The sequence below is a fragment of the Choloepus didactylus genome, chromosome 8 (assembly GCF_015220235.1).
Source record: "Choloepus didactylus isolate mChoDid1 chromosome 8, mChoDid1.pri, whole genome shotgun sequence".
Classification (NCBI taxonomy): domain Eukaryota; kingdom Metazoa; phylum Chordata; class Mammalia; order Pilosa; family Megalonychidae; genus Choloepus; species Choloepus didactylus.
Window position 1 is genome coordinate 125,537,994 of NC_051314.1, and position 21,796 is coordinate 125,559,789.

The 21,796-nt window shown below is 37.5% G+C and overlaps 1 protein-coding gene across 2 annotated transcripts in view; it reads left to right on the forward strand.

Moving 5' to 3' along the window:
- LPCAT3 (lysophosphatidylcholine acyltransferase 3) overlaps positions 1-21,796 on the forward strand; it is a 35,827-nt gene that overhangs the window by 633 nt on the left and 13,398 nt on the right. The window lies entirely within an intron of this gene.

Genomic DNA, 21,796 nt, shown 5'->3' on the forward strand with positions numbered 1-21,796 from the left:
TAAGCTTCTGTCTTTTTTCTGCCCGTTTCTAATATTTTCTTCTTAAACCTTATTGCTTTTTTTTCCTTAGCCACCCACCTATCACTTACCCTGGAATATCATTTTAATATTGGGCTTGAGAAACTGAACTAACAACCTCCTTAAAAAATGTCCATACTATTTCATGCGTTTATTACCTGTCTGGTTAAAAGAATGTGGTGTGTCTGAATTTATGTCACAACAGCTGTTATAACTTGTTTATAGGCTTTTTTTACTGCATCCTTACTACATGGTTTTTTAATCCATGGAGGACGCCTGGTATAATGAAAAAAAGTGTGGGTTTTGAAGGCAAACAAATCAGACCCAGCCCTGCTCCTTACAAGCTGTGGGACCCTGGGCAAGCCACTTAACTTCTCTGGGTCTCCATTTTCTTATCCATGAAATGAGGACAATAATTCCTACCTCATAGAATTGCTATCAAGTCCTGTAGGAATTCCAAGGTCAAGATCCAATACATATTTGACTAGTTGGAAGGTCTTACAAAGGTTGTGGGACTTTAGCTAGGAGAACGGAGCTAGGAATAATTAAGCAAAAGCTTAAGGTGGTAAGTGACAAAATAGAACTAGGCAAGAACAGAGGGCTAGAGATCTGGACCCATGAAGTTTGAGATAAAGTTGAGCATATGTGGAAAGCCTTATGCTAGAAAGAAGTTTGGAATTTATCCAGCTCATTAGAGACTCTGACATATAATATCACCAGAGGGTGTTAACCCAATCTAGATAATGGGAGAGGCATTAATTCATATTTAAACAACCTTGGCTAATATCATTTTTATTTTCCTCTTACATATGAAACCAAGATGATCCTCCTTTCTTCCAAATAAAGGGCATCTTTTCCCTCTCTTAAAATTGTAAGATTTTAAAGATGGAAGGGAGCTTAAGTTGTATGACTTGCTCAGTGTCACCCACGCATAACCCAAATTTACCAGCAACCCAATCTAAGCTTCTTTGCACCATGTCAGCTTTGAACTTCTACTCTTTTGACCTTGTTTCTGACCCAGTTATTTGTTGGGATTTGGCAATTAAGAATGTTTACATTCATTAGTTAGGAAGCTCACTGTTGATTTCTCAGCTATAAATTGAGAATGTAACACAAGTAGCAACAAATTATAAGAGGCAACCTGTTAAATGGAAGTAGGGCTGGAATTAGGACTTGGAATTTGTCTTTTGTGTGCTGCATAATCAAATACTGCCTATGCACTCCTGGTGGGACTACTAAGTACTGTCATGGGGCACAGGGCTGACTAGAAAATTGTTTTCTCCATATCCTACTCCCCTACTCTCATCCTCTCTCATTACTACCAGTCATCAAAGTAATAAACACTTAGTATAATACATCTACCACACTCCTGAGCCCCTGGCCCATTCTACCATTTCCCCTATCTCCCTATCTCACACATACCACTGCCTTCAGCCACTCATGGTATTTCTCATTTTTAGATCAACTCGGGGCTTCATGTTGCCCCATGTCAGGTATAGCTCTTTCATATAGATATGTAGGGTTGTATGTTCTATGTATAGGTTAAATTGTAGAATGCAAAATTTCTCATACATGTAAAACTGATAACTTTGACATGTGCAAGGAAGAAGTGCATTCTGGTTGCAGACAGGCATTATTCCAGCTGTATATTGTAATCTAAAAACCAGTAGCCTTTCAAAAATGGAATTCCTAGTCCCATGGAAGAGGACAAAGAGATCAAGTAAGGGCTGGGATATTGGAGGACATCCTTGTTAGAGGTACCAAGAAGGCCTCTAGTCCAAAATGACTTCTGAGTCGCTTTTTATTGATTGGAGATTAAGTTAATTAAAAGCACCTCTCTAAATGCAAATATCCCAAGGGAAGAGTTAAGTATATTAGACATTCACATTTTAAAGTGTGAGTAACTTTTGATCAGATAGTCTCATTACTATTTTCTTGTTTTACTTTCTCCACTCAATTTCTGTGTGCTGATCTTGGATTGGAGCACAGAGCATTAAAGCATTAGCTTTCAAAACCTTTTTGATTGGGACCCATGGTAAGAAATACATTTTACATCATGACCCAGTCCATGCATATGTACATGTTAGTATATATGTATTTGAAACAAAAGTTTTAGGAAACAGTACTTATCCTTATAGGCAGTGTATTCAGCTATTTTCTATTCCATTTTTTGGTATTGTTTGTGATCCACTAAATTGATTCCATGACCCAGTAACTGGTCACAACAAGCAGTTAGAAAAATTGAGTTAGGAGGCTGTAATTTTTTTAATATGCAATACTTCAAGGAAAGGGTAAGCTTACGTGGACTGCAAAGCATTTTGAACAGCCAGAAGACTCTATTAATGGGGTGGGTATATATTTGTGTTGTGCATGATTACAAGGAGTGTGATGGATGGGTACCAAAGACGAAGATTGCTATGAGCCCTGATGTTGGTAAATGCTACTAGAAAACATCTCCCCTTCAAAAACTTGGTCTCATCATTCATTAAGTTAATTAATAACATGAATCATTCCATAAATGATTCATTAAAAGCTTTGTGTGCCTACTGTGGGCAAAGTACTCTGCTCAACCCTGCAAGGGCAAGGGCTGCAGTGAGTAATAGAGCCATGAACTCAATAGTGTTAGTCTGTTAGGGGCTGGGGACGGGCAAAAGTACGCTAATATCTACAACAAAAGGCAGAAATCTAAGTGCCATAAGAGAAGTGCAAAGCTTTATGAGATTTAAAGATGGGACATTTTGTAGATTACAAACTTAGAGAGATGAATAAGGTTTCAGCAGACTGGGGTGGTAAGACAGAAAGAAAAGCAAGAACACAAAGACACTAGGGTAGGAGTGTATACAGGTGAAACGTCCAAGAAGCAGCTAGCAGTCCAGTTCAGCTACTGGACTGAAACAGAATTTAAGTAAAGAAGTGGTGGAAAATTAAGCTGGGAAGGTAGGTTGTGGAGATTTAAAAGCGAAGGTAAGAAGTTTATATTTAAATAGGTGATAGGGAGATATTTGAATGAGGTAATAAACTGACTGGAGCTGTATTTAATAGAAGAGAATATATGGTATGTAGCATGGTTTGGAGTAGGCATAGACAAGAGATAGAGAAACCAAAGAGAAGGACCATTGTCCTAGGTAGGAAGTTATCATGACTTGGAGGCAGGGTAGTACCACTAAGAGAAGAAAGTAGAGATCTATGTGATATCTTAGGAATACAGAATCTTTTGACAGAGAGATTCTGTAAGCACTTTCATCTACACAGCTGCTTGTGCCAGAAACCTAAGAATCACCCTTGTCACCTCCCTGTCACTCACTTCCCACATCCCAGTAACCAAGTCCAATCAATGCTATCTCCAAATTGTGTCTCAAATCCATCTACTTTTCTCTGTCACCATAGCCACCAACCATTTGTCATTGGAACCACCCAAGTAGCCTTCTGACTGGTCTCTAATTCTGTTCTTACCCCCTCCAGTCCATTCTCCACAAGCAGCCAGAGTGATCCGATCCTGTGCCACTTCTGCTCAGAACCCTTCAGGGGCTTCCATAGATGGGTGGTAAGCCTCTGCCTGCTGCTCCAGCCTCATTTCAAGCAAGTTCACAACTGTTTAGCCACATGGCCTTCTTTCAGTTCCTCAACTGCATCAGCCCTTTCCTGTCTCAGAACCTTTGTACATACTGATCTCTCTGTCATGAATGCTCTTTACCCCATTATTCACCTGACAGACTCCTCTTCATCTTTCAGGTCTTGGTTCAAATTGTCACTTCTTCTAAGAGTTCCCTGAACCTCAATTTAAATTATGTCCCCTGTTATACTTTCTCATACTGACTGAAATTTCCTTCCAAGTACTTATTACAACTTATGTATAATTGTGTATGGGAGCAAAAGCCATATAAGTTTTGTTTACCACAGTATACCCATAGTTTAACACAGTATCTGGCTTACAGAAGAGGTTCAATAAATATTTATTGAATAAGTGAATGTATGAATGAATGACTTGGCAACTGATTAAATGGAGGGTTAAGAAGCAGTGAAAAGATGACTCAGTCCTTCTGCCTGGATAGCTGGGAAGATGATGATATCTTTCACAAATGCAGAGAGGTCAAGTGGAGGGTGAGATATTGTTCAGTGCCAGGTAGTGATCTAGGATTTGGATTTGCTTTAGGTTCCAGGGCACTTCCAGGTGTCAGGGGAGTTGTAAAGCCTGGTCTCCAACTTGAGAAAGGAGCTGGGCTAAAGATGCCATTTTAGGAGTCTATATTGGGGTCATAATTGAAGCAAAGGAGGGAATGAAATGCCTTGGAAAAGCTTATACAGAGAAAATCTAATTCATGTTGAGTGTGTTAATGTTGCTACCCCTCGTTGACCGTATAAATAGCTGACATTTATTAAGGATTTGCTATGTACCAGGCATTGTCCGAAGAGCTCAAATAGGTAGTACTCCACCTAAACCTGCCAGTTACCTGTAGGGTTATTACAGGACTGTTATGATCTCCCTTGTTTAGACAGGAAACTTAAGTAACTTACCCAAGGTCAAATCTGGTTCTACCTGACTTTAGAGTCCCTCTTCTTCACCACCTTGGGAATGGGAGGAATGTCTTCAGAATCCTTTCATCTTTAGACTCCGGTGGTTAAAGCAAGATGTTGTCAGCATATGAGATCTCAGTTTCCAAAGCTAGAACTGCCCAAATAGAGCAGATGGCCACCCCGCTTAGTATGAATGTTCTCTAGCAAACTTCTGGCTGTAACTGTGGCTTGGCTGTTAGACTGATCAAAAATTGCAGTTGGAGGTAAGGAGTCATTCCTGAGAAGTTCAAAATTAGTATCACTAAGGTTGGTGACCTTGAAAATCAAAGGAGGTCCTATAATTCCCTTTTGACCAAAGTCAGGTCTGGCCCTTCAGAGCTAAACCCAAGATAGATAGATAGATAGATAGATAGATAGATAGATAGATAGATAGATAGGTTTTATTACAGCAGTTGTAGGTTTACAGAAAAATCATGTGGAAAGTACAGAGTTACCATATATCACCCCCCCTTACACACACACATTTTTCCCTCTTATTGCCATTTTGCATTGGTGTGGTATCTTTGTTACAGTTGATGAAACATTATTATAATTATACTAACTTACGTTCATACTTTACATTAGGGTTCACTCTTTATGTTGTACATTCTATGGCTTTTTAAATTTTTTTATCCTGATAACATATATACAACCTAAAATTTCCATTTTAACCACTTTCAAATATGCAATTCAATTGCGTTAATTACATTCACCATGTTGTACTACCGTCACCACCATTTGTTACCAAAACTTTTCCACCACCCCAAATAAAAACTCTGTACCAATTAAGTATTAACTCCTATTCCCTACCCTGGTAACATGTATTCTAGTTTCTGACTTTAAGAATTTGCTTGTTCTAATTAGTTCATATCAGTTAGATCACACAACATTTGTCCTTTTTGCGTCTGGCTTATTTCACTCAAATGATGTCTTCAAGATTCATCCATATTGTTGCATGTATCAGAACTTCATGTCCTTCATGGCTGAATAATATTCCATTGTTTGTATATACATTTTATTTATCCATTCATCTGTTGATAGACACTTGGGTTGCTTCCATTTTGGGGCAATTGTGAATAAAGCCGTTATGAACATTTGTATTCCAATGCCTGCTCAAGTTCCTACTTTCAGTTCTTTGGGGTATATATCTAGAAGTGGGATTTCCAAGTCATATGGTAATTCCATGCTTAGCTTCCTGAGGAACCACCAAACTGTCTTCCTTCCATAGAGACTGCACCATTTTACATTCCCACCAACAATGAACAAATGTTCCCTATTTCTCCACATCCTCAACTCTTGCTATTTTATTCGTATGTTTTTTAATAGTAGTCATTCTAGTGGGTGTGAAATAGAATCTCGTTGTGGTTTTGATTTGTATTTCCTTTGTGGCTAGTGATGTTGAGCATCTTTTCATGTGCTTATTGACCATTTGTGTACCTTCTTTGGAGAAATGTCTGTTTAGTTTAAGTCTTTGGCCTATTTTTAAATTGGGTTGTTCATCTTTTTGTTGTTCAGTTATAGGATTTCTTTATGTATTGAGAATATTAAACCCTTATCAGACATGTGGTTTCCAAATATTTTCTCCCATTCTGTAGCTTATCTTTTTTCTTTCATGATGAACTCCTTTGATGCACAAAAGTTTTTAATTTCCATGAAATCCCATTTATCTATTGTTCTTTTAGTTACTTGTGCTTTTGGTTGTAAAGTCTAAAAAATCATTTGCTAACACAAGGTCCTGAAGATGCTTCCCTGTATTTTCTTATAGGAGTTTTATAGTTTTGTAAGCCCAATACTTAGTGCACAAGCTTTCTTCAGGTAGCATTGAAATTACAATATAAAGAGAGCAAAGCTAAACTAGCTGGAAATTAAACAACATTAAGCAAATGGGACTTCTGAGCTTAATAAAAAATGGGGTCCAAAAATTCTGCTACTGTAAAATATGGGGGTTGTCCTAAATGATTTTCAAGGCACCCTCCAGTTCTAGAAGTCTAAGTATATTGTACATTTTTAGACCTTACTCTAATTCATAGCCACATATTTTATCATAAGCTAAAGTTTCCTGTTTGGGGATTTCTTTTAAATATATTTTTCCAACTACTGTTTATCTACATCCCAATATTTTACATTGCACAAAACTTCATATTTTGAATGCCAGTATAACTTTAATGTCAAACAGAATTATTTCTTTGCAGAGTCATATGGAAATTAGGGCCTATGAGATTAGATGCAGAAACTTAATTTACAAAAATTACATACCTACTGACATTAAAGCACATCTGGGCAGCCAAGGGAACTCACTGGAGGTGTTCAATCTGGCAAGCTTTTAAAAATGGTGTTTGGTCTTCAGGAAGAAAATGGCATTTCAGCTGGGTTTTGGAGGAGATGGTAAGATTCTAGCCAAGTAGAATGGAGAGGGAGAGCTTTCCATCTAGAAAGAATAATATGGAGATCAGGAAAAATGAGAAAAATATGAAGAACATCAAGGAGTGCAGTTTGGCTAGAACATAGATGATGGATCCATAAAGGAAGAGTAGAGATGAACCTGATAGACCTTTAAAGTAGGTGGAGGGTGGGGAAGGGGCAGTAGAGAAAAGTATAGTAAGATAAGAATTGTCTTTAGAGACCTACAAGCCTGGGTTTAAATTCTGGATGAAATACATGCTGTTTCACCATAGGCTAATTACTAAGCTGCCATCCATTTTCTCATGTTCCCAAAAGCCAATGTTATTAAAGAGTTGAGGTTAAGAGTTAAGCAATTTATCTGATAAATGGTTTTTAAAACTGTATTTATTTCAAAGCAAGCAGCAAAATTTTGAAATAATGAAAATTTTTTATGGATTTTTAAGATAATACAGTCATCAGAGAAATTTCCTATTTCTAGAGGACTGCAGAGGCATACCCTTTATGCAGATGTGTTCTTTCTCCTCTGTTCTGGACAAGTTTGAGAAGCACTGTTCATTGGGATGCCTGGAGGACTAAACGAGATAAGCTTTGTAAACACTTAGCCAAGTATAACCCAAGGTAGTCTTAATAATTGTTCTCTCTCTTTCCTCTCAAAAAATATTAAGTTTCAAGGATCTGAAACTTAGTTTGATTTAATATGTGGTTCTCACATTGTGGTCTTGGGAGGAGCAACATCAGCATTTCTTGGGAACTTGTTAGAATTGCACATTCTCAGGTCTACCCCAGACCTACTGAATAAGAAACTCTTGGGGTTAGAACCCAGTAATGTGTATTTTAACAAGTCCTCCAAGTTATACTGGTGTACCCTGAAGTTTGAGGATCACAGGTTTAGTGCATTTCTTCATGTATCTGTTTTGTAATTCTTTATGTTCTGATAGTACCTTAAGCTTTTTAAAATATCATGGTAGCTACTGTCTTTGGAATAAAGAACTCTCTCAGATTCTTTGTGGCTTAGTTTTCCCCAATGCAGACATCTTGTTATTTTTTAAATATTATTGTTGTTGTTATTAAATCATATTATCATAATAATATATAATTATCCTCATTACAACCATAATTGTCATTATCTGAACCATCTCTGCTTCACACTTTTAATGAGAAGTTTAAATATAGAGGAATTTTTTTCATGAGGTTTTGGACAAATAACTCCATCCTTCCTTTTCCGTGTTGCATCAACCACCTTGAACAATATGACATTCTTCCAATTGATCTCCTCATATGTCTTAATACATTAATAAATTGTGATTTGTAGCTTTAACAAAAATTAGGTACCCTAGTTTCAGCTGCTGCAGAAAGCTGCTGTACTATCAAGGCAAACTATCCTTCTCTAACATAGAGTCTTCAGGGTAGGGGTGTGTATGTGTATCTTGACATGGTTGCTAAACTCAAGTACCAGGAGATTTAAAGCCCACTTGGAGTTCTCTTAGTAAAGCAATAACAGCTTCTTAGACACCTTCAAAAGCCTGTCTATAATTTGTATAGCCCAAAAGCTGTTCTGTGCATCTTTATTTCTCCCTGTTTTCAAAATGGTAGTGGATGGGTCTGGGAAGGGTAAGACATGTAAAAAAAAAGTAGGAAATTTCTGGATAAGAATTTCTTTTGGCTTAAAAATGAACTGGTTTTGTAATGTAAGTTCTTCTCAAGCAATGGCTTTGAAGATCAGTGAGATTCATGAAGTTATGGATAAAAGACTTGGATAAAAGACTCTATGTAAGAATCGTCTATACAACAATTGTTAGTAATAGAGGCTTCTGAAAGAAACGTCATTGCATTGTAACTACAGAGACAGTATGTCAGAGAATATGTAAATGGATTAGGCCAAAAATGATCAGTCCCAGGTTCTGTTCTTGACTCAAATGAAGTCATTAAGCAGACTATTTAAATGCCCTACTCTAATCATAGGCTTCATTAAAATATAAAATTTTAAAAATATGTCAATTAAAGATGCTTTTCAGTACCAAGTATTCATGTTATGGCATTTTCATAAGAAAACCACAAATAGTCATATCTGCTATATAAAATTACATATGGTGAGGTAGTAATTTTGCATTCAATTAAGAATTGATGGTTCGTGTTAAAGTAATTAATGCCACTGAATTGTACATTTAAAAATGGTTTAAATGGCAAATGTTATTTATATTACCACAATAAAAAAAAAATAGAGGATTCATGTGTGTATATTATATGGAAATCTTAGCAGGATATTAGATTCCAGAAGCTTAAAGTGCTGATATCCATATATCTCTTATGCTACATTAAGTGGTATCCATGTAGGTACAGTAAATGGCTTATAACTTTTAAGGTGCAGTTTCTGCTATGATAGCAATTCTAAATTCAGATGGACTTGGACACCATTCTAGGTTACTGTCCATAAATATAAAACTTGTTTGTAAGCCGACAAGTGAAGGAGATTTGAAACACATACAACCAACTTCCCAAGTATGCCCAGGGTCAGTTTAGGTTTAGTCTTACCACCTAAGTGCTGTAGGCCAGGCCTTCTCAATCTTGTGCATCAGGTACACTAAGAGCCTAACAGAGTAATCATGGGGACCCATGTCATCATCTCACCAGAAGCTCCAAATTTCTTCATCTTCCCCCCCCTTGTTTTATATTAAAATTTTACGTATATTTTATTATATTCTAAAATATATACTTTCTTTATATTTTAAAAAATTCTCTCCAAATCTTCAAGTAATAATAAAATGCTGATATTGAAAGAAGTATGTAATTTCCAGCTGGGATGATCAGGGAAGGCATCCTTCACTTTAAGTATAACTCTGAAGAATAAATAAGATTTTGATAGTTGGAGTGGAAGGAAGTGGCATAAGCAAAGCAACAATAAATTATAAGACGAGGCATATTTAGGAAACATTAAATATACTAGGTTTTGAAAAGCTTTGGGCAATGGTTTCTTATATCTGACACCAAAAGCACAAGCAACTGGAAAAAAATAATAGATAAGTTGGACTTCATCAGAATTAAAATCTTTTGTGCAGCAAAAGACACTAGGAAAGTGAAAAGACAGCCGACAGAATGGGAGAAAATATTTGTAAATCATGTATCTGATAAGGATCTAGTATCCAGAATATATAAAGAACTCTTACAATTCAACAATAAAAAGACAAATAACCATCTCTAAATTCTGAAATGCTGCGCTCTTTGTGTATAACCTGGTCGGTCTCTGGAACTTTGGGTATTTGTGTGACACGTGAAACTCAGAGCTAGAGCTCGGCAGCTATGAATGTCAGTATGACCTCATACAGCAACTGTTTAAAAAGCTGAAAAAGAGTTCAGGCTTCAATTAGAGATATGAATGAAATGGATCCAGTTAGGACTAAGGCAAATCAAGCCAAAGGGTAAAGGATGATATTGACTGTTTTAAAACTACAACTTCTGCGTGAGACCAGGGGAAGAGATGTTTATTTGGTGTAGGATCTCTATTTTCTGTAGCATACAAAATAATTTAACTTGTACAGTCAATTTATTCAAACACTATAATTACATGGAACTTAAAATAGGAAATGAGATCTGGTAAGTTTGTACAGGTTAGTGTGATGCCCTGATACATCCCAAAGTAATTTGGGAAGGGAATAAAAATCTATTTGCAGGGCTCCCCTGAGGAACTGGAGGAAAGTGTGGAAATGTTGGACTTCCCCACCTGGGGAATATTCTCACAGACACTGAGGACTAACAATTTAGTAGGATGAGCCCTCAATCTTGCCCTTATGAAGCTTGTTACTACAAAGGAGAGGCTAAGCCTACTTATAATTGTGCCTAAGAGCCTTCCCCAGAGAACCTCTCTGTTTCTCAGATGTAGCTTTTCTCTCTCTAAGCCCACACAGCAGGTGAACTCTCCAACGTGGGACATGACTCCCAGGGATGTTACTCTCCCTGGCAAAATGGGACATGACTCCCAGGGATGTTACTCTCCCTGGCAAAATGGGACATGACTCCCACGGATAAGCCTGGACCTCGCATCATGGGATTGAGAAAATCTTCTTGACCAAAAGGGGGAAGCAAAACGAAACAAAATAAAGTTTTAGTGGCTGAGAGATCTCAAATGGAGTCAAGAGATCACTCTCTGGAGGGCATTCTTATATGCTATATAGATATCCCTTTTTAGTTTTCAGTGTATTGGAATAGCTAGAAGGAAATACCTGAAACTGTCAAACTGCAACCCAGTAGCCTTGATTCTTGAAGACGATTGCATAACTATGTAGCTTACATGATGTGACTGTGTGATTGTGAAAACCTTGTGGCTCACACTCCATTTATCCAGTGTATAGACAGATGAGTAGAAAAACAGGGATAAAAATAAATGAAAAATAGGGTGGGATGAGGAGGATGGAATGTTTTAAGTGTTCTTTTATACTTTTTTTTTTTTTTTGAAGTAAAGAAAATGTTCAAAAATTGATTCTGGTGATGAATACACAGCTATATGATGGTACTGTGAATAACTGATTGTACACTGTGGATGATTATAGGGTATGTGAATATATCTCAATAAAACTGTAAAAAAAGAATACATTTGAAAATTTTAAGAATAAAAATAAAAAGACAACCCAATTAAAAAGCAAGCAAAGGACTTAAATAGACAGTTCTCTGAAGAAGATATATAAATGGCCAATAAGTACATGGAAAGATGCTCAATATCATTAGCCATCAGGAAAATGCAAATCACAACCACAGTGAGATACCACTTCATACCACTAGATTGGCTATTATAAAAAATAATAAAAATGGAAAATAACAAGTGTTAGCAAACATGTAGAGAAATTGGAACCCTCATGTGTTGCTGGTGGGAATGGTGCAACCTCTGTGGAAAACAGTTGGGCAATTTCTCAAAATGTTAGTTACCATATGACCTAGCAGTTCTACTCCTAGGTGTATAACCAAGAGAATTGAAAGGTATGTTCACGCAAATACTTATATACAAATGTTCACAGCATTATTATAATAGCCGAAAGATGGAAACAACCCAAATGTCCATCAGTTGAGGAATGGGTAAACAAAATAGGATATCCACACAATGGAATATTATTCAGCCAGAAAAAGGAATGAAGTTCCTTGAAAACATTATTATTGCTAAGTTAAAGAAGCCAGACACAAAAGACCACATATGGTTTGATTCTGTTTATATGAAACATCCAGAGTAGGCAAATGCATAGAGAAAGTAAATTAGTGGTTGCCAAGGTCTGGGGAAAGGGTTGAATTGGAAGTGACCACTGAGAAGTATGGGCTTTCTTGTTGGGATGATAGAAATGTTCTGGCATTGGATAGTGGCGATAGTTGCACAACATTGTGAATATACTAAAAACTACTGAATTGCACACTTAAAGAGAGAGAATAAAGAGGGACTATGTATCATCACACACACACACACAAAGCCTTCGTTACATAGAAATAGAATGAAAGGTAAGATTGAACAGACAGCTTGTAAAGGGACTTGAATGCCACTGGAGTATATGAGCAGGGGGTGATATGTTCAGAACAGTGCAGTAAGAAGTTTAATTTGACTGCAAAATGGGAGGGAGAAATATTGGCAGCCAGAAGGAGAAACAGAAGGCTCTATAAAGTCATAGATTTAACACCCAAGGTTTCAAGTCTTCATGAGTACTTAAAAGCACAGAGTCTGGCCCAGCCTGTCTGCGTTCAACTTCCGGCTCTGCCACCCACCAGCTCTGTGACCCTAAACAAGTTACTAAACCTCTCTGTGCATCAACTCTCTCCTCTGTAAAATGAGGACACACATGCACCCCATAGGGTTGTTGTGAGAATTAAACAAGTTAATACATGTAAAGTGCTTCCAATGTTGGACTTTCAGAAAGAGCCCTGTAAATATTAGTGACCAGTCTTGAGACTCGAGTGCAGCCATGAGTCACAAAGCAGTGAGCAGCCAGCACTTCTCTGCTTTATGGTTCTCTGCTCCTTAAAGCATATGAAGTAACAATCAGTCTTTAACAAAAAAAAAAAAAAAAATTGTTTTTCCTTTGTGAAAAATGGCCCTAGAAAGAAAACTGAGCTACTAATAATAAAGTAGAAGTGAAAAAGAATTAGCTGAAACATTGATGATTCTTAGCCAGAAAGTATGTTTTAGATACATTAACAAGTATAATGTTGAAATTTGATAGTGGTTCGATTCTGTGAAATGACCCAGTGCCACCTACCTTCTGTGGAGCACTGTTTCTCAGCACAAGGCATTCCCTCCCTTCAGGAACTGGGAATCTGCGTTTTTTATCTACATTTTTAATAAGCATCCCAGGGCAATGTATATAAACAGGAAAAACAACTCATGAAAATGTCATTTTTATTTAGCATACTCTATCAGGTGTAAAAAATTGAAAAACAATATCAGAATCTATTCATTTCAGTGAGATATATTTTTGCTTAATTGAATTTTAAAAAAATTAGTCAACTAAAACACCTTGTTCCCTGAGCAATCCAGTTAATAATAAATTCTGGGGGTAGGAAAGGAAGAGTTTTTTGTGTACTGCATTGCCTCTAAAATTTTGTTTTAAATTTTTAAGTCTCATTTTAATACCACATAAAATGTTTTTATTCATCCAGTTTCTAGTTCTTAAGGTATATCTAAGGCCTAACAAAATCCAGTGTGCTTTGCCCATTTTTTCCACTATTTGTCTGTTTTCTTTCGAAGGACTACAGGCAGAGAGAGGAAAAGAAGGAAAAAGACTAAAAGAGAAAGAAAGCAATTACAACCTTTCAAATTCATAAGGACAATTAGGGGTGTTAGAGCTGTTGTCTTCTTCTGTTAGAATTTTAGTTGGATAAGAAAGAGTTCATTGTTTCACTTGCTGAAACACCTGCTGAGAAAAAGAATTCTCACCTACCTTGTTTGTATTTCCAAAGATTAGATTTGGCAACTCTAAAATCAGGAGAGAAATGACCAGGACATGTATTTGGGAGGGTTGGAGAAAGGGCAGCTAATTAGCCACTTGGCTGTGTAACAGGCAATCCTTGGACAACCCACGTCAATCCTTGGACAACCCACATCCAGATCAAGTTAGGACAGGAGCTAAGAACCTTCTGTCTATTGAAAACCAGTGCAAGAAAAGGGGGAAAACAAAAATCAGGAACTGACAAACTAATTGGTCTTTGTCGAGAAAACCAAAAAATGTACAATCCGATAAGCATAAAAATTAGGGGAAATATAAGGGAAAGAAAAGCGGGAAACTGATAAAAGAAAGGGTGTAAAAAAAAAGGTAAGAAGCAAAAGCAAGAGGGAGAGCACAGCAGTAAGAAAGCCAAAGAAGAGTGGCTCTGAAGCCATGTTCTCAGCCTGGCCAGCCGTCTGATCCTCTGTTGTCTGTCTAACTTACACCACTAACTGGACCTCTGTGGGCCTCTGTTCTCATGTGATAAACATCTATGCTAGGCAATTGCTACAACTCTTTCCACAAACAGTTGCCCCTGCTGTCTAAAATACATAGCTTTAGCATGTAACACAGGTTCTATCAGCTCCCTCCCACCCCTCCTTCCCCACTCTCTCTGCCTGCCCTAATTCTGGCTGCATTTTCTTCTTGCCTCATGCAGCCTCTTTTGATGTACACCAGTTTCAACCATGTATGTAAAAATGTCAATGAGAAAGGAAGAGGGATCTATGCTGTGTGGTTTTCCCTTACGCACACACTGAACTAGGGATGACAGTGTACCCTGAAATCTGGACTGACAGTCTTGCTGGCCCTGCTCCTCTTCAAAATTTCCTTCTGAGGTACCCTGCCCCTCCACATTCCACATCCCAGCTGGCTCTCCCTGCCTAAGTCACAGTCCTGTCAGAGCCTCAGTCCCTCCTCTCCCCAGGTCTGCTGCAGACACTGACAACGTGGATCCCACAAACACCAACAATGCTGCCAAACACCCCCACCCTCACCCTGACCTTACTTGGGGAATATGTCTGTTATTTGGAAAATGGATGAAGCCCTGTACCCACAGAATTCTGAGAGCAGCAGCAGAATTTTCAGGCATATGCCCAGTTTCATGATAGTGGTAGTAACTGATGAGTTTTTAAACCTGGGAGCAAAGACAGATCCAAGCTTTGTGAGACCTGAAGCTTATGCAATCTTGGGGATTTCTTACTTTAACATATTTCATAAAGAAATATAAACACATTGCTAGCTCTACCCACCCCTGCCTCCCCTTACAACAGGGCCTTGAAAGGGGCCTGGGCAAGTGAAGAGCCCTGAAATTGAAGCTTTAACTTCATGACAAATCTTCTCAGCTCCTTCCTGCGAACAAGGGGGCCAACTCATAGACCTTTATTTTTGAAACTTGCTATAGGTTTGATTTAGTTAAGTCAAATTGAGGTGAGTAAAGCCCAAAATTTCCCACCCCTGGATTAGTCTTGAATCTGAGGTATTTTAAAACCAGTTAAGTTGATACTTAAGTTTTAAGACATTAGATATAGATATGCTTATATAAAATGTTCACCCATACACAGAGTAAATATTTTTTAAAAGGCATAAAGGAAGTACATGTACGATGCTTTTGCAAATATTTTCTTTTTTAATCTGCACAACATCCATGCAACATAGCTGGTATTTTCCCCTGTTTCACAGATGAAGAAACTGAGGTACAAAAAATGTAAGTAATTTACCCAAACTGCAGAGCTGAGTTTCTAAACTAGATCACTCTGACTCCAGAGCCCAAACATAATACTAGTTGATCAGAAAATCTGGCTAGAAGTTACCATGTGGCTTACTAATTTACAAAGAATTAAAATGTAATAGAATGCATTTAATACATAAAATACTTAATGTCACTTTATCTTTGCTAGTAAAAGCATTTTGGTATCTTAAACCTCCTCAAAGTCCGTCTGAACATCTGTTGTTTCTGTTCTACTTAAATAAAGAAATGTCAGTCAACAGTCTCTTAGCTTTAACATTCTGTAAATCTATAAATTTTTGTAAAATATTTTTTTGGGGAAAAAATGGTCTAAAGTAACAAAGTGACCATTTGAACAAACTGTAGTAGTATAGAAAAATCCTATAATCTAGATGTTCAAGCATAAGGATAATGTTCTTGACTTGCCTTTTACCATTTGATCAGACTTGATATACTCCTTCAGGCTTGCCACTTAAGGTTAACTACTTCCTCGCCTAAGAAGCTAGTGAATTTCAGTGAATGTCTAATTTCTGTGCATGCCTCCATTTCAGTCCTGAGTACCATTTTCTCAAGAAGAGACAAAAAGGGATTGGTGATTTCAAAGTCATACGTTATGCTGTATCATAACTTCTCAGCCTTTGCAGCAGGTTTCCCCAGTCCAACCCATGTGTGTATAGCCTCAGTCACTAGCAGTCAGCTTAAGAAGGCCTTGCTCACTAAGAGCATTTGGCCTAAATGGAGAAATTAAAGCATCACTTTTGGTAAGGCTTTGGTGCAGGTTTAGGTTTTTTGGTTGGAGAGAGAGACTGAAAAACTAGTATTTCTTAACCTTTATAACAACCCTTTTTCTTTATTTCTCACAAATAACCATCCACTATTTTACCTTTAAAATGTCACTTATATTCTTCCTTCATCCCCCAGACATTTTTTTATCAATTTTCCCAGTTTCCCTGAATCTTATATCACAGCGGTCAAAACTCTTGAGATATTGAGCTGGAGAAGATAACTTTCAGAAATGAACTGCTATGTTCTTACTGCACCATAGGGGAAAAGGGGAAGTCCCCAACAAAGTAAAGGAGATTGCCTGAATTTAACATTAAAACAAAGTCTGAAATGTTTTAGATCAGAAGATAAGCAAACATAAAAATGGGTATGCATGTGTCTTCAAACAGGTGCTTGAATGTAGATTATTATCTAAAAATCAGAGTATAACAAGGTTGTAGCTGTAAAAGAGTGCGCAGCTAGTTATAAGTGATTCACACCCGGGTCACTGCCTAGTGCCAAGGCATGTGGCAGGAATATTAGAATGGAAATCAGGTGATATGGCTTCCAATTTGAACTCTGCTTTTAAACCTTGGGCATGCCAGTTATTCCCTTTGGGCCTAAGTTTCTTATCTCTCTAATGAATACTTTGGAGTAAATGATTTCTAAGATTTCTTCAGTTCTAAGAATCTATGTGTTCTTGAGAATAACTGGTTATACTCAGCATATGACTCAGCCTGAGGTATATAGGATTGTTGGAGTGTGGAAGGTGTGTCCGGCACCCTGCCCTTACTATCAACAAGGCTTAATCTGGTGAACAGAACAAAGGACCAGTTCTGAACAAATTCCAAAGGTGAGCTTCATCCCTGCCTAAATGTCCATAATCTACGCGTGCTCTTCCAGCTGCCAGAGTGATCTGTAACTGGGCTCTAAGCATTCAGTGCCTAATCAGTTACCTATCACTTCAATAAACAGTCTGTTGAGCAGGGCTTAGCTCTCCTTCCTATTTCTTTTCTCTATGTAATTCTCTAGCACAAGAAATTTCCATCTTGGTGAAAGAAGAGAAAAAAAGAAAAGAAAAAAACGGGATTTGTGTGCACCAATAGGGAAGATATATTGATATTTTCATGCATTTTTTTAATCTCTAAGATTTATTGTTGAATTTTTTTAAAAGTGAGATTCATAAAATTTTCTTAAAAGAATAGAAAAAAAATGAGTGACATATTCAAAGTAGAAATAATAAAATTATCATTTGAAAATATTTGATAAAAATAAACTACAAATATGTCATGTTCAAAAGCAGTTCTATTTTCTATTGTAGTCTGTAATTCACTGGAAAAATCTATCTGAAATTTGATTAAAAGAGCAGGCCACCATTTAGTAAACCCTGAATGTGGCCTTCTAGTATTGTCCAAAATGCTCATTATCGATGGTAGGATTCCACAGACAAAAAAAAAAGTAATGCAGACGTGGTAAGAATGAAAATGAGATTCTTCTGCCTATCTGTTTTAACTAGAAATTCCAAGGAGTAGCTATAATCCTGTGCTTACACACTTTTGAGAATAAACAATCCCTAAGAGCAGTAACAGACCTAGCTTTTATTATTTTTGTTGTCGTTCTCTCTCCTCCATCCCTTGAATTTTGAGTTTGAGAAGAGTTTCAGTCACTTTACTTTAAGGAACCCAAGTGACCATCTAAGCCAGATGATCTCGACAAGAGCAGAGATGAGGTTTGGGGAAGTGGGCTGGGTTGTGGGTGTGGCTACAAGACGGCTAAAGGTGAAAGAAGAAATGGGAAGAAAAGAAGTAGAGACAGTGAGGTAGACCACAATTCTAAGAAGTTGACTGTAAAGGAAATAAGTAAAATCGAATGGTAGCTAGAAGTAGCAGCAAAGTTGATCCATGGAACACGAGCTAGTGGGGGATGGGTAGAGGAATAACTCTGAGAGCGAAACCTATGGGTTGGAATCCAACTTCATCACTTAACTAACTAATCAGCACAGACAGCTTAGGTAACTGCTTTGATTTGTTTACTTGTAAAATGAAGACGATAATATTATTCACATCTCTCAGTCGTTCCAAGGATTAAGTAGAATAATGTGTATAAACTACTTAATCAATTTGTGACACATAAACAATAGTCGCTGGTAGTGATAATAATAATTGTTGTTACTATTGAAAAGAAAAGAATAAGGAAGCTAGCAAGAAAGATCACAAAGGGAGTTCCCAAATAAGACTGATAAAAGTAGTATACAAAAAAATGGGAGAAAAAGGAAGGAGGAGATATTTAAAGAGAAGAGAAGGACATCTTCCTCTGAACCTGGAGGTCAGGAAAGTATGGATTTCAAACAGCTCTTCTTCAGCTTTTCTTGCAGTTCCCTAAAGGACGAGTCCAAGGACTGAAGGCATACTCTCATAAGGCAGCCAAAGCAAATGTTGAACTCTTAATAGCTGTCTCTTTTAAAATAAAGGGGAACTTTGCATTCCATTTTGTATAATCTATTTGTTTTAATATAATTAAGTTACTTATCAATTAAGTTATTTGACATTCTGTTCAGTAAAACTTCTAATAAAATGGATGTGCTACTTTTGTCCTGTGGCTGCTGTCAGATGCCCCAGTTTGAGCAGCCATATTTAGACAATGACAGGCATAATTGGCTGTGATGTTTAAAATCAGAAGTCAGAGCTCTCTGTTCAACTTCCAAAGAAAGAACATGGCTGTTTGCAAGGGAGAGAATGATCCCAGGTTGGTTGATTCCCTGGGCCTGGGCTCTTTTCCCTCAAGCCCCAGTCTCATTATGCTTCTCCTACACTGCCATTCTTCCCACCTGATGACCTACACCACCTGTTTCACTGAGAAGGTTAAATTCCTTTTCATGAACTTCCTCATCTGCCTTCCTTCTTAATTCAGCATACTCATGTTTCTATGTAGCAGTGTTCTTGCCTTTCCCACCAGTCTCAAAGGGAAAACTAGGGCTTTTCCCCCCTTTCTACCTATGGCTCTCTTGCTTTTCTTGTTCCATAAAATATCATCCATCTCAGAAATTTTTCAGTTCACTCAGTGGCCTCCCTCTCTCCAAGAGTCATTTACTCCTAAACTTCTTGAACAAATAGTCTTCACATCCAGCCTACACGTCCTCTTTGTCCATGCACTCCCTTCTTAGCTGGCCTCCGTCTCCTGGACTCCACATCCATCAGGCTACTGCTGTTTCACAGTCACGAATGACTTTATTGTGAAATTCAGTGCTTTTTCCTTTTCTTCACTCTCCTTAGACCCTGTAACATTTGATATTATTAAACTCCTTTCCTACCTGAAATATTTCCCTTTCTTTCTCACATATATGTAATACTGACTTGGCTCCGTGTTTTCCCATTTTATCTTGAATACTTTTGCTTCCACTCCCTTAAATTGAAGCATTTTCCGAGACCCTTGGCCTACTCTTCTTTTCTGGTCTGTCCCAGTGAGAGTGCATCTCTTTTCCTGGCTTCAGCTATCCCTTCTCATCCAGCAACACCACTGCCAGAGTCAGCTCTCTTCCATTCTTTCTATCTTTGTCAGTGGCGATACCTTTCTTATCATCGAGACGTGAAATCATGAGATCACTGGGCTTCATATGGGGCTACATGTACCCTAGGAGTACACAGAGATTTTCCAGGGGGTACATGGGCAGGGATAGCTTTAAGGGACTCAATTTCCAGATTTGCAACTTCCGAATGAACTCTTTTCTGAAATTATTATGTCTGTGGTCTGAGGATTCTCCTTCCCCAATTCTCTCACAATCACCCTTCACCAGCCTTAAAAAAGGAGAAAGGGCACATATTGCCCCCACCCTGAATCTTCCCATGGTGGGCTGCCCAGGGTGTAAAAATTTCACAGGGCACCATGAAAGTAACACAGAGAGGCAGCCCCTTTTTTCACCCAGGCAACAAACTCATGGCAGCCCTCTGCCTTATCTATCCATATGAAAGTAGAATTAGGGAATGAGACAGTTATCATGTGGGATAAATATTAACATCTTTATTTAAACAATGAAATTAGACCTCTTTGGAGAGAAAGTAAGTCTGATCAAGCTGATCAGTTTGCTATTTCAATTGCATGGCAGACATTTTCATGTATACCTAACAAGTCTTCAGTATAAAACACATTTGTTTTTTTTTAAAGTACATAAATTTGCTGTTGTTTAAACATATGGATTTTAGATGTCAACTTAAAAATGTGAGAGGGGATAAATAGTTTTACAAAATTCTTTTAGGGGATATACTTGCTAAAATGTTTGACAACCACTGCATTAGCATCTTAACCGTCTTCAATTTGTCCTTTTCTTTCATCCCCCATATCCAGTTAGTCCTATTGATTTTTTCCTGTTATATCAATTTCAGACCCTGCCTAGTTTTCCAAACCTTCCTGTCCATTCTTATTACCACTGTTTCTCTTATAGTTAGTTAGCACAGTCTCTGAAGTTAATATTCCATACTCTTTTCCTACCTCTAGTTTTATTATATTATTATTCCTCCTTGGAATACCCTTTCCTTATCTCTTCTCTATTCCAGTCCTACTCATCCTTTATGTCCTTGCCCAAGTACTACCTCTTTGAAACCTGACTGCTGTGGTCATTATTGATTCCTCTCTTCTCTAACCTCTACAGCACTGACTATTCCATACAACTAGCATCTGCTATAGAATGATATTGTTTGACCATTTTTCTCTCCATCTAAAAAGCAAGTTCTTTAAGAGAAGAGGCATCTCTTACTATTTTATCATAGCCTCCCTTAATGATTTAATGCAATGCTGAGCACATAATGGGTGCTTAATAAATAATATTTCATTAACTATCTAGAATACAGAGCATTCATTAATTCTTTCATCCATTTAACAATTATTTGTGAGAGCTGTTGTGTAACAAGAACTGTACTAGGCACTTGAGCTACAGCAAGGAAAAAAAATAAACAAAATACCCTGCTTTCAAAGGACAAAGTCTGATAACTAAGAAAATATACAGTAGGTTAAAGAGTAATGAGTGCTGAGGAGAAAAATAATGCAGGAAAGAAGAATAGGAAGTGTGTGTATAGAAAAGAAAGGATGCTGTGTGCAGTTTCAGATAGGGTAGTCAGGGAATGCCTCACTGATGACATTTGAGTAAAGCCCTGAAGGGCAGGAGTGCTTGAGTTTATCTGGAGGAAGAACATTCCAGGCAAGGACCAGTTAATGCATAGGCTCTAAGGCCAGAGCTACCTCATGTAAGCATATGGGTGGTATTTAAAGCCATGTGATGGGATGATCAGGCTTAATATATGAACCCTAAGGTGGATATTAAGATTTTCATTTTACTGATGAAACTGAGGAACAAAAAGGTTGAATAATCAACCATTCTAAGGTGATA